General features: G+C 41.5%; 2 pseudogenes; both read left to right on the top strand.

Moving 5' to 3' along the window:
• Window positions 1-12,576: 12,576 nt before the first annotated feature.
• On the top strand, window positions 12,577-12,695 carry LOC133567194 (5S ribosomal RNA; annotated as a pseudogene).
• A 368-nt stretch (window positions 12,696-13,063) lies between these two features.
• On the top strand, window positions 13,064-13,182 carry LOC133567401 (5S ribosomal RNA; annotated as a pseudogene).
• The last annotated feature ends 2,431 nt before the right edge of the window (window positions 13,183-15,613 follow it).

The raw sequence follows: 15,613 nt of genomic DNA, 5'->3' as shown, positions 1-15,613 counted from the left end.
AGGTAACAAAGAACTGTTAGCTACAAACATTTAACGGATATAGCTCACCGCTACGCTGCAAATACAAGACACAGCAACGACATGACAAGAGCGACATCGCCAAGACAATAATCCAGCACTCGACTGGACAAAACAGGTTCAAATAGGATCGGGCTGATTGACATCAGGTGTGGCCAGGTGCCAATCAGTCGCAGCTGAGGGAAAACCGCGCACAGGGAAAAAAACAGGAAACAGACAAAATAAGGGCGCTGACAGGAAATATCAGAATCATTTTTATTTGTCCGTTCCAACATGTACAAGACACATCAGAACTGAAATTACATTTTCGGCACAGTCCCGCTAAGAGCAGACACACGTTACAGGAGGGGGGACAAGACGAGACCGCCGACGGATCAGCCGGTTACACATACAGAGAAAACCAAGACAAATGCAGAGGAAAAAACTAAAACACAAACAAACTGTCAGGGTAAAGCCTGACACTTTGGCTATTTACATCAACAAAATACCAATCATGGAATCCCTCATTGGAAAAAAACAACGACTTTGGGATGAATGTAGATTCAAAACCTCATATTTTTGAGCTTGAATATACGGATGATAATCTATAAGTCTTAGACGCTGAGTGATACAGGTTCAAACAAAAACAATCACTTATCAAGAGTGCCAAGTGCTAAAAATGAAAAACAAACTAAAAACATAATTGAAAAAAATCACATAGTGCATGATCTAGTAAAGGTTTATGTGTACTAAAACACGCACTAATTTGATTGCACACGCAAACCTGAGCTACTAAACTTGTACACAAGAGATTGCGTCTCGTCAGTGAGCGGAATTGAGCTTGTCTGTCCTCATTCCACAATACTTGGAGGAGAGGATGCAAATATAATCATTTACCACACAGTTTTATTTGTCAAGAATAAAACTCAAGCTGCACGCACACACACAGCTGTGAGAAATGAGGCGATTTTGCTGAATCTGTGTACTAGATGTGCTTGTCAACGTACCCTGTATATGTGCTGGCCCCTATTTGATGTAAAACCAACTTTTCTTACCTATTGTTGTGTATGTCAAGCCTGACAGAAGGATCCCAGCAAAAGGGCTTCCTCGCAAATTATGTGGAAGAAATATTCCTCACGGAAGCGGACAAGCAGGAGATGATCCTCCGGCTCGTCGCGGAGTACAATGATTTGCAAATCATTTTCAACCCATATTCAGTTGAGTATGCTACAAAGACAACATATTTGATGTTCAAACTGAAAAACATTTTTTTTTTGCAAATCATCATTACCTTTAGAATTTGATGCCAGCAACACGTGACAAAGAAGTTGGGAAAGGTTGCAATAAATACTAATAAAGTTGAAGAATGCTCATCAAACACTTATTGAGAACATCTCACAGGTTTGCAGGCTAATTGGGAACAGCTGGGTGCCATGATTGGGTATAAAAAGAGCTTCCCAAATAATGCTCAGTCTTTCACAAGAAAGAATGAGGTGAGGTACACCCCTTTGTCCACAACTGCGTGAGCAAACAGTCAAACAGTTTAAGAACAATGTTTCTTAAAGTGCAAATGCAAGAAATTTAGGGATTTCAACATCTACGCTCCATTATATCATCGAAAGGTTCAGAGAATCTGGAGAAATCACTCCACGTAAGCGGCATGGCCGGAAACCAACATTGAATGACCGTGACCTTCGATCCCTCAGACGGACGGCTCTGTATTAAAAACCGACATCAATGTCTAAAGGATATCACCACATGGGCTCAGGAACACTTCAGAAAACCACTGTCACTAAATACAGTTTGTCGCTACATCTGTAAGTGCAAGTTAAAGTTCTACTATGCAAAGCAAAAGCCATTTATCAACAACATCCAGAAACGCCGCCGGCTTATCTGGGTCCGAGATCATCTAAGATGGACTGATGCAAAGTGGAAAAGTGTTCTGTGGTCTGACCAGTCCACATATTCAAAATTGGTTTTGTAAATATTCGACATCGTGTCATCCGGACCAAAAGGGATGTGAACCATCCAGACTGTTATCGACGCAAAGTTCAAAAGCCAGCATCTGTGATGGTATGGGGGTGCATTAGTGCCCAAGGGATGGGTAACTTACACATCTGTGAAGGCACCATTAATGCTGAAGGGTACATACAGGTTTTGGAACAACATATGCTGCCATCCAAGCGCCGTCTTTTTCATGGACGTCCCTGCTTATTTCAGCAAGACAATGCCAAGCCACATTCAGCACATGTTACTCACTGACTCACTGTCTCACAGATTACCTCAACTTCTGCGTGGACGTGATCTGCCCTGCTAAGACTGTTCGGTGCTATCCTAATAACAAACCCTGGGTAACACAAGAAGTTAAAGCTGTCCTCAACAAGAAGAAAGCTGCCTTCAGGAGTGGAGACAGGGAGGCAATGAGAGCAGCACAGCGTGAGGTGAAACGACGCGTGAGGGAGGCTAAGGACAGCTACAGGAAGAAGCTGGAGCAGAAGCTGCAGCAGAACAACATGAGGGAGGTCTGGGAAGGTGTGAAAACCATCACAGGCCACAAGACAAAGACCAGAGCTGTTGTGGGGACAATAGTGAGGGCCAATGAGATGAATAACTTCTTTAACCGGTTTAACCAGCCCGTGTCCTCTCCGTCCCTCACTTCCCATCACAGCCAACCCCTCTTCTGCTCCCTTCAACGCACCTCCCCCCCAGCCATGGCAGCACCCCCCTCCACCACCTCTACGCAGACTTTAGTCATCTCTGCGGACCAGGTCAGAGGTCAACTGAGGAAGCTACAGCCAAGGAAAGCAGCAGGCCCAGACAAGCTGTGCCCCCGACTCCTGAAGACCTGTGCTGCAGAACTGGGTGAACCACTTCAAAGGATCTTCAACCTTAGCCTGCAGCTGGAAGACATCATGCATCGTTCCAGTTCCCAAAAAAAACTGCCCCAGTGAGCTGAACGACTACAGACCAGTGGCGCTCACCTCTCATCTAATGAAGACATTGGAGCGGCTATTTCTCAGCCTCCTCAGACCACAGGTGCAACATGCCCAGGACAGCCTGCAGTTTGCGTACCAGGAAGGCGTTGGTGTGGAGGATGCTATCCTTTACCTGCTGCATCGAGCCCACTCACACCTGGATAAGGGAAATGGCACTGTGAGGATCCTGTTCCTGGACTTCTCGAGTGCCTTTAATACCATCCAGCCCCGCCTCCTTCAGGACAAGCTCTACAAAATGCAAGTTGACCCCTGCCTGGTTGCCTGGATTTCGAACTACCTCACCGACAGGCCACAGTACGTCAGACTGAAAGACATCACGTCTGACACTGTGATCAGCAGCACCGGAGCACCGCAGGGAACGGTGCTGGCCCCTCTTCTCTTCACCCTGTACACCGCTGACTTCTGCTACAACTCAGAGCTGTGTCACATCCAGAAGTACGCGGATGACACAGCCATCGTCGGGTACATCAGGGACGGCAGAGAGGAGGAGTTTCGGAACCTGGTGAGGGACTTTGTTGTCTGGTGCCACACGAACGTCTTGCAGCTCAATCCGTCAAAGACCAAGGAACTGGTCATTGACTTTGGGAGGTCGAGTCCACGGTCACAACCTTTTGTGATCGAGGGAGTTGAGGTACAGACCGTGGACTCATTCAAGTACCTCGGGGTTTGGGTGGACAATAAGCTGGACTGGACTGTTAACACGGACCACCAGTACAAGAAAGGACAGAGCAGGCTGTACTTCCTCAGGAGACTGCACTCCTTCAACATCTGCAAAAAACTCCTGTGGATGTACTACCAGTCTGTGGTTGCCAGTGTTCTGTTCTACATGGTAGTGTGCTTGGGGGGCAGTACATCTAAGAAGGACAGCTCCAGACTTGAGAAACTGATCAGGCGGGCCGGTTCTACAATCGGAATGAAACTGGACTCACTGGTGATGGTGGCAGAGAAGAGGACTGTGGACAAACTAGTGAGCATCCTGGATGATGCCAGTCACCCTCTGCATAGCGTTATCAGTAGCCAGAGGAGCCTGTTTAGTTTTAGACTGCTTCATCCCAAGTGCAGGACTAATAGACTCAAGAACTCCTTTGTCCCACACGCCATTAGACTGTACAACTCCTCTCTGGGACGGGGGACGGGGGGTATTAGGATGACAGGGGATGCAAAACATTAACAGTGCAATGCGTTTTCATAACATGGTCACTACTGCCTACTTTGTCTTGTTATATTCTTATTTTACTGTTATATTGTCATTCCCATTGTTTTTATTATTTTTGTAATATTTCTCTATTTTGTTTCCTTTTAAACCCCCATTATTTACTTTTTACTTTTTTTTTTTAATTGATATCAACTCTGTACACTGCTGCTGGAATTTTAATTTTCCTGAAGGAACTCTCCTGAAGGAATCAATAAAGTACTATCCATCTATCTATCTATCTATCTATCTGTTACAACAGCGTGGCTTCGTAAAAAAAGAGTGCGGGTACTTTCCTGGCCCACCTGCAGTCCAGACCTGTCTCCCGTCGAAAATGTGTGCCGCATTATGAAGTGTAAAATCCGACAGTGGAGACCCCGGACTGTTGAACAACTGAAGCTCTCCATAAATCAAGAATGGGAAAGAATTCCACTTTCAAAGCTTCAACAATTAGTTTCCTCGGTTCCCAAACGTATATTGAGTGTTAAAAGAAAACGTTATGTAACACAGTGGTGAACATGCCCTTTCCCAACTACTTTGGCATGTGTTGCAGCCAAGAAATTCCAAGTTAATTAATTTTTGCAAAAAAAAAAATAAGTTTATGAGTTTGAACATCAAATATATTGTCTCTGTAGTGCACTCAATTGAATATGGGTTGAAAAGGATTTGCAAATCATTGTATTCCATTTACATTTACATCTAACGCAATTTCCAAACTCATATGGAAACAATGTTTGTATATATATATATATATATATATATATATATATATATATGTATATATATATATATATATATATATATATATACATATATATATACATATATATATATATACATATATATATATATACATTTCAGTGAATTCTAGCTATATATATATTTTTATTTATTTCTATTTTTTATTTTATTTTATCATATATATATAAATAAGAGAAATACTTGAATTTCAGTGTGTATTTATTTACGCTGAACACCCTCTCTGATGATGCATTGCTGTGTGGCACGCACAAAAGTGATTTCATCAAATGCGCTAGAGTCTGGAATCTTCCATCTCTCCCTAGCATGGCCCAAAACCGGTCAATCTTTGCTTCCTGAGGAAGATCTTCACTGCCAAGCAATTGGTAGTTCACCACTTCTTCCCGGAGGTTATCCAGGGCCAATCGCAAACCTGTGGAAATGCTTCAAAAAGGAAACACAATCCATGTGTTTAAAAAAATGTTTAAAAAATAAGACCATAAATAAGTACAGAGATGTGCTGTGAGTAGAAATAAGTACGATCAATAGATGTGGACTGTGATAGTATCATGTTTATATACCTATACATTACTAACTTCTTTATACACATGACTTCTTTAATTTACTATATTATGGATCATGATGTGGGAAGAAAGGGATGAAAAGGAAAGGAAGGAAAGAGGGGGAAAGAGGAAGGGGAAGGAAAAAGGAAAAAAAATGTATGCACAATTGTGCATTTGAACAATTGAATGTGATATGTGTAGATTTGTATATACATGTGTATATATTGTAAATGCATGCAGTTACATGCTTAACAATGAATGTGATCAAGTTTTATGATTTTGACAGAGACTCTAGAGCAGGGGTACCCATTACATCGTTCGCGAGCTACCGGTCGACCGTGAGGCGTGTGTCAGTCGATCACCAGCCAGGCTTTTAAAAAAATAGACCTAAAAATTAGCGATCATCAATCTTCACCAAGATGTCACTTGATTGAGGGTCTCGTGAGATGACGCTGGCTGCTGCGAGATCAATATTAAGAAAAAATGACCAAGAGGAAGGCGAGAAACACTTTTCATTTCAACAGACTTTCGCGCCATACCTGCCGTCAAAAGCCTAAAGACCGACTTCACATTTCCTATCTTCACAATAAAAGCCCTGCTTCATGCTGCCTGCGCTAACAAAATAAAGAATCTCGGAAAGCTGGCGTACACAAGTGCTTGTGCACGCCAGCTTTCCGTTGAAATAAAAAGTGTTTCTCGCCTTCCTCTCGGTAATTTTTTCATAACTATGATCTCACAGCAATCAACGTCATCTCACAAGACCTTCGGGTGCCGTGAATGTCAATCAAGCAAGCTACGGAATTTGCCGCCAATGTTTTTCTTGTAAAGTGTATGGAAGCTGGATAAATAAGATGCCAAAAACCAACCACTTTCGTGTGGTATTGTACAGAAAGGAGGACTTTTTTTCTCCTCCATTCGAAAATGTGGGCGTTTTCATATACTGTCTGATTCCAATCAATGCAAGTCATCAGAATCAGGTAATATGCACCAACTTATATTCTTGTCTTCATGAAAGAAAGACATCCATATGTGTTATACATGCTAGTATAATCATTAAACACATTTAACTTGTTACGTCTCTTTCATAAATAAATGAATATAAATTATATATATGAATGAGGTAGATCCCCTCGATTTGGTCAATTGAAAAGTAGCTCGCCTGCAGAAAAAGCGTGGGCACCCCTGCTCTAGAGTCCTTTCATGTGTTTCTTTATCTCAAGATCAATTTCTTGTTTTTGTTGTTGTTTTCTTTTCTCTATTTGACATGTACAATGTGAATGTGAAATGGGTAAGCATAATAAGCATTTATACATTTTTGGTCAGGAAATGTAAACCAATACTTGTATTTATTTATCTGCTACGCACTTGAAGTGTACAGTTTACATGAACTGATGACCAAATAAAAAACAGTGAATTGAATTGAAATTGAAAAATAATTGTATCAAGGGAATATGTCACGGTGGTCTGGACCAGCCCTTAAAAAAAACATCCAAACACCTCCATTAAGGTTTTAATACATTATGTAAGTATACTGTATATGTAGTGTAATATCGGGTACAATTACAATAACATTTAACATTTACGTATTTTAAACTTTTTAAGCATTTGCGGCGCATTAATTTCAGAAACGCATAACGACATTTGATTTTTTTCCCCCTCATCACTGATTATTACTCATTGCAGACTTCATGAGAGCCAACAAAAATAATAAAGCATCACTTACTTTGCAAGGTCTGCTGTCATTAAGATGCTGACTGCTGGGATATTCATCCATCTATCCATTTTCTACCACTTGTCCCTCTCATATATTCCCATGTAGTCGAAGAATGTCTCACAATCCTTACGAAAAAAAGGTTTGGGAGGGTGTGGGTGTCATCCTAGCCATTTCAGAGTCCTAAATGGCTGTCAAAGTGTACCAACTTGTTCAAATACCTCCTCAGACTTCATCTGTCCAGGTGAGAGGCATGATTTATGATCTAGAATAAACTTACAGGGAGCAAGGAAGCGAAAAAGCAGCAGACCACTCGATGTAAAGATAGGCACACACGGTAATGATCATGGCGCCGATATAAATAGTTTGTGTGTGTTAGTGCTTATAATAATAATATCCCTTATACTTGGTTAATATTCGAATTAAGAAATACAAATGTAGTATTTTTGTTGGTTTTTGAATTGTTATTGGATTTTATGAGCGAAATAGTGGAGCTTTCGTTGGCTCTGCTGTAAGCGGACATTTATTTACATGTATTACATATTAAGAATGCATTAAAAACATCCATCCGTCGTCATGGTTTTCATAATGATTGTGAACAATAGGCAAAAAGTGCAGTTGAAAAAAAATCAGCTAATAATTCCTCTTCTTAGAGTATCAATGATTGTCACACACACAAGGTGTGGTGAAGTTATTCTCTGCATTTGACCCATTCACTTGTTCACTCCTGGGAGGTGAGGGGAGCAGTGGGCAGCAGCGGTGCCACGCTTGGTAATCATCTTTGGTGATTTAACCCCCAATTCCAACCCTTGATGCTGAGTGCCAAGCAGAGAGGTAATGGGTCCCATTTTTATAATATTGTGTATGGCTCGGCTAGAACTCACAAACTCCCGATATCAGGGTGGACGCTCTAACCACTAGGCCATTGAGAAGAAGTGTTTTGAACTGCTTGTCAGAGCTAGCATCCTTGCAATACTTGACCCATTCCACTTTGCTTATTATCACAACTGCTTCACAGAGAACGCAATATCCACCACCTTGCACTCAGTCATTACTCACCTGGAAAACAGCAACACATATGCCAGAATCCTATACATTGATTTCAGCTAAGCATTTAACACCATCACGCCTCGAAGACTTATGAATAAACGTCTCTTACTTGGCCTGAACACCAACACATGTCTTTGGATTTTGAAATTCCTGACAGAGAGACCACAGTCTGTTGGTATTGGGAAAAACATATCCAACCCCCTCACGCTGAGCACTGGATCCCCTCAAGGCTGTGTAATAAGTCCACTGCTGTTTATGCTGCTAACACATGGTATGAGGGGAACTAGATCATCAAATTTGCGAATGACACTATGATGATTGGACTCCATCCATCCAATGTCTACCCCTTATTCCCTTCAGGGTTGCGGGGGCCCTGGAGCCTATCTCGGCTACAATCGAGCGAAAGGCGGGGTACACCCTGGACAAGTCGCCACCTCATCGCAGATAGACAGACAACATTCACACTCACATTAACACACTAGGGCCAATTTAGTGTTGTCAATCAACCTATCCCCAGGTGCATGTCTTTGGATGTGGAAGGAAGCCGGAGTACCCGGAGGGAACCCTTTGCAGTCACGGGGAGGACATGCAAACTCCACACAGAAAGATCCCGAGTGCAGGATGATTTGTAAAAATTAAGAATTTACAGTGGGGCAAAAAAGTATTTAGTCAGCCACCGATTGTGCAAGTTCTCCCACTTAAAATGATGACAGAGGTCTGTAATTTTAATCATAGGTACACTTCAACTATGAGAGACAGAATGAAAAAAAAATCCAGGAATTCACACTGTAGGAATTTCAAAGAATTTATTTGTAAATTATGGTGGAAAATAAGTATTTAGTCAACCATTCAAAGCTCTCACTGATGGAAGGAGGTTTTGGCTCAAAATCTCACGATACGCTGAGTTGAGTTTATATCAAAATGGATACATGGATGATACAGCAGAGAATTGGGAGAATGTCATGTGGTCAGATGAAACCAAAATAGAACTTTTTGGTATAAACTCAACTCCTCGTGTTTGGAGGAAGAAGAATACTGAGTTGCATCCCAAGAACACCATACCTACTGTGAAGCATGGGGGTGGAAACATCCTGCTTTGGAGCTGTTTTCCTGCTAAGGCGACAGGACGATTGATCCAAGTTAAGGAAAGAATGAATGGGGCCATGTATTGTGAAATTTTGAGCCAAAACCTCCTTCCATCAGTCAGAGCTTTGAATGGTTGACCAAATACTTATTTTCCACCATAATTTACAAATAAATTCTTTAAAATTCCTACAATGTGAATTCCTGGATTTTTTTTTTCATATTCTGTCTCTTACAGTTGAAGTGTACCTATGATGAAAATTACAGACCTCTGTTATCATTTTAAGTGGGAGAACTTGCACAATCGGTGGCTGACTGAATACTTTTTTGCCCCACTGTATATAAATAAACAAAGCCAAAAACCTGGAGGGCTGGTGCAAAGAGAACAACCTGGTGCTAAATGTTGAAAAGAATGAAAGAGATGATTGTGGATTTCTGAAAGTCATGGCCCATGCCTGCATCTCTCAGCATCAGCTGCCGCACTGTGGAGAGCATCAAGTTCCTTGGAGTGCAGATCACACAAGACTTCAAATGGAATTGCATCACTTTTAAGATCCCAAAACGTGCCCAGCAGAAACTGTACTTTTTGAGGAGGCTAAAATAGACATCCTAAGGACCTTTTACAGACGCTTGGTGGAGAGCATTGTGACATACTGCATCTGTACTTGGTACTCCTGCTGCAGTGTGTCAGATACAAAAGCTCTTCAGAGGATAGTCAGGGGAGCTGAGAAGGTCATTGGAACCCCACTTCCCTCCAACCAAGATCTCTTCCACAACTGTTGCAGGAGTAGGGCCCTGAGTATTGTCAAGGGCTCATCACATCTACTCCACAATTATTTTGAACTACTTCCATCAGGGAAACGGTACAGTGGCGTAAAATGCAGGACCACAAGACTAATCAACAGTTACATTCTTCAAGCTGTAAGGATGCTGAACTGCTTATCATCACATTGCATAATAATCATTAGCCTAGTTTTTACTCAGGTTTTTAAATGCATCATCTATTTTAAGGGGCACTAATTTCGTAAACTTTTAATTTGTAAAAAAATATTATCTTTGAACCACATATATTTTAAGGAAGACATTGTCTCTGGTATTTTAAGACAGTGTTTTTCAACCACTGTGCCGCGTGAGAAACAGTCTGGTGTGCCGTGGGAGATTATGTCATTTGACCTAATTGGGTTAAATTTTTTTTTGCAAACCATCCATTTTCTACCGCTTATTCCCTTTTGGGGTCACGGGGGGAGCTGGTGCCTATCTCAGCTACAATCGGGCAGAAGGCGGGGTACACCCTGGACAAGCCGCCACCTCATCGCAGGGCCAACACAGATAGACAGACAACATTCACACACACATTCACACACTAGGGCCAATTTAGTGTTGCCAATCAACCTATCCCCAGGTGCATGTCTTTGAAAGTGGGAGGAAGTCGGAGTACCCAGAGGGAACCCACGCATTCACAGGGAGGACAGAAATATTCCGAGCCCGGGATTGAACCTAGGACTGCAGGACCTTCGTATTGTGAGGCAGACGCACTAACCCCTCTGCCACCGTGAAGCCCTTTTTTTTTTTGAACCAGTAATTATAATCCGCAAATAATGTGCCATTGTTAAGTGTCTGTGCTGTCTAGAGCAGTGGTTCTCAAATGGGGGTACTTGAAGGTATGCCAAGGAGTACATGAGATTTTTCAAAAATATTCTAAAAATAGCAAAAATTCAAAAATCATTTATACATATATTAATTGAATAATACTGCAACAAAATATGAATGTAAGTTCATAAACTGTGAAAAGAAATACAACAATGCAATATTCAGTGTTGACAGCTAGATTTTTTTGTGGACATGTTCCATAAATATTGATGTTAAAGATTTCTTTTTTTTAAAGAAATCTTTAAAATTAAGTTCATGAATCCAGATGGATCTATATTACAATCCCCAAAGAGGGCACTTTAAGTGGAGGATTGCTTCTATGTGTAGAAATCTTTATTTATAATTGAATCACTTCTTTATTTTCAACAAGTTTATAGTTATTTTATATCTTTTTTTTCCAAATAGTTCAAGAAAGACCACTACAAATGAGCAATATTTTGCACTGTTATACAATTTAATAAATCAGAAACTGATGACATAGTGCTGTATTTTACTTCTTTGTCTCTTTTTTTCAACCAAAAATGCTTTGCTCTGATTAGGGGGTACTTGAATTAAAAAAATGTTCACAGGGGGTACATCACTGAAAAAAGGTTGAGATCCACTGCCCTAGAGCTCGGCAGAGTAACCACGTTATACTCTTCCATATCAGTAGGTGGCAGCAGGTAGCCGATTGCTTTGTAGATGTCGGGAACATGGTTTGTTGTCGTGATCACAATATGCAGACGACAGCGGGAGGCACTGTGACAGTACACAGGGCAGTATATCTCGGTTGGTAGAGTGGCCGTGCCAGCAACTTGAGGACTGCAGGCTCGATGCCTGCTTCCGCCATACTAGTCACTGCCGTTGTGTCCTTGGGCAAGAAACTTTACCCACCTGCTCCCAGTGCCACCCACACTGGTTTAAATGTAATTTAGATATTGGGTTTCACTATGTAAAGCGCTTTGAGTAACTAGAGAAAAAAAGCGCTATATAAATATAATTCACTTCACTACACCTACTTTGAGACCAGAGCTACGTATAGTGATGCATGCTTGGTTACGGTTTAAGCAACACCGAAATTTTACTGTCAATATCGGCTGTTGAGTTTATTTTGTTTATGTTTTCTTCTGGTGGTGTGACTCAGAATTTTTTTAATGAAAAAATGTGCCTTGGCTCAAAAAAGGTTGAAAAACACTGTTTTAAGATACGAGCTGCTAAAAATGTATGCCAATCATGCCAATGACAGTTTCTGCTGCTATGTTTCTTGAACTGTTTGTGTGTTCGTTTGCACAGTTTTTACATCTGGTCACAATGGCTACAGATACTTGCCGCACTTGTCAATACGCCACATTATGCTCGTCCAAACAAACCACTGGTCTCCACCCAAAACATGTTTGTTTAGTTTTGACTCGGTCTGAAATTTATAGCAAGATTTGCAGTGTCGCAAACAGTGACCCATGTGCCTCAAGACACTTCAGTGCTAACAGTGGGGCAAAAGTCCAAAGAGTTAGATAGGCTGAGAAAAAGAGCAGTGATTATTGTATCACACACGTTGCAGAAAAGTCCTGTCAACCAGCTTGCCACATTTAAAAATCGAATTTTAAAGATTCCCCCTCGGCATACGGCCATGCTACCCGGAGCACGCCCGATCTCGTCTGATCTCCGAAGGTAAACTGGGTCTGGCCTGGTTAGTACTTGAATGGGAGACTACCTAAGAATACCAGGTGCTGTAAGCTTTTAGCGATGCTCCCGGTATAGTGCACACTTTCTCCCTTTTGTTTTTGTCACAATGGCTATAGATACTTGCCACACTTGTCAGAACGCTACATTATGCTCGTCCAAAGAAAACGCTGGTCTCCACCCAAAACATGTATGTTTAGTTTTGACTCGGTCTGAAATTTATAGCAAGATTTGCAGTGTCGCCAACAGTGACCCATGTGCCTCAAGGCACTTCAGTGCTAACAGTGGGGCAAAAGTCCAAAGAGTTAGATAGGCTGAGAAAAAGATCAGTGATTATTGTATCACACATGTGTCGCTCATTGCAGAAAGGTCCTGTAAACCAGCTTTCCAATTTTAAAAATCGAATTTTCAGGAAATCTTTTCGGCTTACGGCCATACTACCCGGCGCACGCCCGATTTCGTCTGCTCTTGGAAGCTAAGCTTGGTCTGGCCTAGTTAGTACTTGGATGGGAGACTGCCTAGGAATACCAGGTGCTGTACGCTTTTAGCGATGCTCCCAGTATAGGGCGCACTCTCTCCCTTTTGTTGATATTAACACTATTTTCATAGTATGCTATTTTGCACTATGCCTCTTTATCAATCCCTAATTTTTTTTTTTTTTACTTGGTTGTAACTAACAATGCCAGAAAACTTGACATGTAAATCAAATTCAATTTTAATTGGAGATTATGAACTGCTACTATGTAACGAGCTAGTGCAACAAAATGTCGTTCTTATCTGTACTGTCTATCCATCCACTTGTCCTAAAGTTCAAATTTGAACGACAATAAAAGGAATTCTAAGTCTTTTTTTTTTTTTTTTGTCCTGTCCAGCTTTTAAAGGTGAACATTATCACCAGACCTATGTAAGCGTCAATATATACCTTGATGGTGCAGAAAAAAGACCATATATTTTTTTAACCGATTTCCGAACTCTAAATGGGTGAATTTGGGCGAATTAAACGCCTTTCTGTTTATCGCTCTGTGGCGATGACGTCAGAACGTGACGTCACCGAGGTAATACAGTCGCCATTTACATTTTCAACACATTGCAAACACCGGGTCTCAGCTCTGTTATTTTCCGTTTTTTCGACTATTTTTTGGAACCTTGGAGACATCATGCCTCATCCGTGTGTTCTCGGAGGGTGTAACAACACTAACAGGGAGGGATTCAAGTTGCACCACTGGCCCGAAGATGCGAAAGTGGCAAGAAATCTGCCGCCAGACCACATTGAATGTGCTGCAGTGTCTCCACATTTTACCGGCGATGACAGACATGGCACTGAGATGTATGGATAACCTGCAGATGCATTTGCAACGATAAAGTCAAACGAAATCACAAAGGTGAGTTTTGTTGATGTTGTTGACTTATGTGCTAATCAGACATATTTGATTGCGGCTTGACTGCCAGCTAATCGATGCTAACATGCTACGCTAATCGATGCTAACATGCTATTTACCGTCGGTGCTAAAGCAGACCCGGCACAGAGATGTATGGATAACCTGCAGATGCATTTGCAACTATATTACGTTTCCTTTCGCCCACATTTAATGCGAAAAAAACACTTACCAATCGAAGGATTTAAGTTGCTCCAGTGTCACAAGATGCGAAAGTCCTGATCGTTTGGTCCACACATTTTACCGGCGATGCTAACGCAGCTATTCGGCTATGTTATGGCCATGAATAGCGTCAATAGCTACTCTCTCAAAAGCTTCAGTTTCTTCTTCAATACTTTCATACTCCAACCATCCGTTTCAATACATGCGTAATTTGTTGAATCGCTTAAGCCGCTGAAATCCGAGTCTGAATCCGAGCTAATGTCACTATATCTTGCTGTGGTATCTGCCATTGTTTGTTTGTATTGGCAGCACTGTATGACGTCACAGGAAAATGAACAGTGTCTTCGCAGAGAGCGAAAAAAAGGCACTTAAAAGCTTTTTTTAGGGATATTCCGGGACCGTTAAAATTTTGAAAAAAACTTCAAAAAATACAACAAGCCACTGGGAACTGATTTTTTTATTGTTTTTAACCCTTTTGAAATTGTGATAATGTTCCCCTTTAAGGCAAATCATATATTTGATGTAGATGCCCATATCGGCTGTTCGGATTTACTTTACAAAAGAGAATTTTAGGATACATCTCATGTTGCCTTATTTCAATTTGACTTTATTAAATGTATTTATATTATCATTTGGTGCAGAAGGACCGAAGCAGGAGGGGATAAAAAGAGAAAAAAAGGGAAGACAGAGGGGGAAATTGTGGGGATAAGAGGGGGATTAGACAGAGAAAAAAACAACAACCGTAAACACAACAATAACAACACAACAATAACAACAAAAACCTGTCCTGGACCCAAAATACAACTGCGGTCATCCGGAAGGCCCAGCGGAGACTCCACTTCCTGAGGGTGCTGAGGAGGAGCAGACTGGAGAGACAGCTTATGGTGACCTTCTACCAGCTGTCGAGAGCCTGCTGACATACTGCATAACAGTGTGGTACGCCAGCGGCACTGAAGCAGACAAACAGGCGATTCAGAGGGTCATAAAGTCTGCACAAAAAATCATCGGCTGTCCCCTGCCCTCCCTGAAGGATTTGCACAACTCCCGTTGCCTCAACAGAGCAAAAAACATTACCAAAGACAGCACACACCCTGGCTTCCACCTGTTCGACTTGCTACCATCAGGCAGGCGCTACAGGTGCATCAGAGCCAGAACAAACAGGCTCAGAGACAGCTTCTTTCCCAAAGCTGTCACCATGTTAAACTCTAACTTATAATAATAATAATTCACCCATATACAATATCATGCTCTAATACCCTACTGTGCAATACTAACCTTCGAGTGCAATACGTCCGACACTGATTGTTATTTAATACTCCTGTACTCTTGTCTTGTTCTGTATATTGTACAGTATTTTGTATTTCTACAGTGTTTTG

Source organism: Nerophis ophidion, linkage group LG13 (genome assembly GCF_033978795.1).
Source record: "Nerophis ophidion isolate RoL-2023_Sa linkage group LG13, RoL_Noph_v1.0, whole genome shotgun sequence".
Classification (NCBI taxonomy): Eukaryota; Metazoa; Chordata; class Actinopteri; order Syngnathiformes; family Syngnathidae; genus Nerophis; species Nerophis ophidion.
This window is presented reverse-complemented; position numbering and strand designations above follow the sequence as displayed.